Genomic DNA, 3,034 nt, shown 5'->3' with positions numbered 1-3,034 from the left:
TGAAGGCATTGATCTCGTGATCAAGGAAAGCGGTGATAAAATGCCAATCACGCCGTCCCGATCCCGCTTTTTGCGTGTAAGACCAGGCATGTGGTTTGGACCCCAGTTTTACTAATATCGATGTGAGCGAGACGTTAGTAACCTCCCTCCCTCCCTCTTTTCTTCTATATTTGGGAAATAAAATTAATGTTGAAAAAATTAAACTTATCAGTCGTCGCGTATCGTTTCATATAACACAATCCTGCGTCTCGGCGAAGAATCCACTTGTTGAGAGATACCTGTCACGTTAACAGTGACTTTTTCATGTAGAACAGAACAGTAAAGCTGTGAATTTACTTTTCCTTATGCTGGTCGCCGACAAAAATTCTTTGACGTTGCTGTTCCATTTATTCTGTCAAGATATAAGGGGCGATCAACAACTTTCAGTTTGTAGCAGAGTTCATGCGACGTAGCCGACTCCGGCTCAGGTACATAAGCACCGATATGTACGGAAGGAATTACTGTGGCATTCTTTATGACATGCTTGCGGGAAATGAGGAAATGTGAACTGTGGCGATATTGTTACTAAATGCATCCAAACAGGACCAACGTGTTGTTGTTGTTGTTGTTGTTCTCTTCTTAGCTGCCGAGGAACAGACATCCATTTGAGAATGAAGAATCTTTATGGGGCAGAAAGTCTGTCGAAAACCTCCGTTGTGGAACGGTGTGCCATAGGGTGCCGCTGCTTCGTGATAACACATGTCCCCATATCGCAGATTTCGTAACGAAGAAGTTACGCTAACTCAAGTAGGACACACTCGAGCATCCCCATCCTATTATCACGCCTTCGGTCACCGAAAAAAGGCCTTGAACGGTTGACCACTTCCGTCGGACGAGACACTCGCGGACTTGTTCACGCAGCAGGACACGCTGCTTTAGCGAAGGAATATCTTCAACCTGGTGCGTCGGTCGGATGATTGTCTCAGTGCTCACGGTGATTTTGCTTCAATGGCATTCTGGACTGTACAGCCTTCGAACGGAAACTTTTTGACCGCCCCCTTATAATAATTTCGGTTTCACTTTACTGCACGAAGTATTTGATTTTAAGTCTCGCTGTGCTCTCTAGCACAACATTCTCTATCATTGGAAAGTACTGGATAGCCTGCTAAATCTGTTGAACAGGGTGTAATTCTGAGTTAAGGTCCATCAGAAATACATATACAGGCGAGCGTGACACCATGCACATATAGGGTCTAGGAAACTTGAGTTTTTTAATGATTGCGCCACACTTATAATTTATCTTGTGTTTACTCCAACCATGCCAACGGCCTTGCCGCAGAGGTAACACCGGTTCCCATCAGATCACCGAACTTAAGCGCTGTTTGGCTGGGCTAGTACTTAGATGGGTGACCATCCGGGCTCCCAAGCGCCGTTGGCAAGCGGGGTGCACTCAGCCTTTGTGAGGCAACTTGAAGAGCTACTTGACTGCGAATTAGCGACACCGGTCACGAAAACTGACAGTGGCTGGGAGAGTGGTGTGCTGACCTCATGACCCTTCAAATCTGCACCCAGTGACGCCTGTGAGCTGAGGATGACACGGTGGCCGGTCGGTATCGTTCGGCTTTCCAAGGCCTGTTCGGACGGAGTTTAGTTAGTTTTTTTTTTTACTCCGACCTCACAATATAAGTCAGCCATTTGGTTATCTGAAGTGAACTGCCGGCCGGTGTGGCAGAGCGGTTCTAGGCGCTACAGTCTAGAACCGCGCGATCGCTACGGTCGCAGGTTCGAATCCTGCCTCGGGAATGGATGTGGGTGATGTCCTTAGGTTAGTTAGGTTTAAGTAGTTCCAAGTTCTAGGGGACTGATGACCTCAGATGTTAAGTCCTATAGTGCTCAGAGCCATTTTAACAATTTTTTGAAGTGAATTCATTGCATTTACATTGATAGGCATTGGTAAAAGTTGTTCAAATGGCTCTCAGCACTATGGGACTCAACTGCTGAGGTCATAAGTCCCCTAGAACTTAGAACTACTTAAACCTAACTAACCTAAGGACAACACACACATCCATGCCCGAGGCAGGATTCGAACCTGCGACCAGGCATTGGTAAATAACGATGACAATACAATACTCAAGCCCTGGTCACACAAGATGAATACCTACTACCGATTTTTGTATTGTGTATAACATCAAGGTGCTCACTGATAAGTGGAAAAGGATGGAACGAAGACTTAACAAGCGCAGACAGGATAAGGTTCAAAACAGGAAGCGACGTTGTTGGATAAGATAATGTTGAAAAAAGGAGTTCGATATTGTTCTTTTCAAAGTAACCATCGTAATTTTCATCTTAACTGATCTGGAAAAGCGCGGAAAGCTGAATCTAGATGACCGGATGGGAATGTGACATTGTCTTAACAGCTGTGCCATCTCTCTCGTTATTAGCCAACAGAAGTATTAGTAAACAATCTTGTATGTAGTGGGTGCTGCCAACAAATGGACGTGTAGAAATAAATTTTTGGTTTGGCGTGACTTTCTTGAATGTATTTGTGCCGTCTGCCACCGTCCGTCGTAGAGAGATGTCACGCGTCGCTTATCGCGTGACGTACACAGAAATCGGGCATGGTGGCGCAGTGTGTGGGCTTGTATATCACGGGGGAACGGAGCACGCGATGCGCTATGTAAAAAGTTCATTAGCCAAATGCTAACCTTATGGGCTGACATTCAGTATCAGCAGGATTCGAAATATGCTGTTCGCGTCTAACTACTGGCGAACACTGGTGGCACTATTAACATGGAATTTGTGGCATTAAAATATAGAGCCGGTTTACTTACTGTGTGTTTGGAAGCCATTGGGAGTCGTATGCTTTGCTCAGTTTTCCTGCCTTCAGGTAGAGGAAGCTACTAGTGGGATAAGTCCCCGACAGATTCGAATAGTGATCTTTGTTTTGTAGTCGGCATTGCTAGGCCGCAGTGGGCAGCTGAAGCCATAGGTCGTAACGTGAAAGTGCGCGGATATGAGGAACCAGTCTCTTGCACAACGCAGAGCATATGCATGC

At 45.8% G+C, this 3,034-nt stretch overlaps 1 pseudogene; it reads left to right on the top strand.

Annotated features, from left to right (window-relative positions):
* Positions 1-1,299: 1,299 nt before the first annotated feature.
* On the top strand, positions 1,300-1,417 carry LOC126426644 (5S ribosomal RNA; annotated as a pseudogene).
* Positions 1,418-3,034: the final 1,617 nt, after the last annotated feature.

Source organism: Schistocerca serialis, chromosome 1 (assembly GCF_023864345.2).
Source record: "Schistocerca serialis cubense isolate TAMUIC-IGC-003099 chromosome 1, iqSchSeri2.2, whole genome shotgun sequence".
NCBI classification, from domain to species: Eukaryota; Metazoa; Arthropoda; class Insecta; order Orthoptera; family Acrididae; genus Schistocerca; species Schistocerca serialis.
This window is presented reverse-complemented; position numbering and strand designations above follow the sequence as displayed.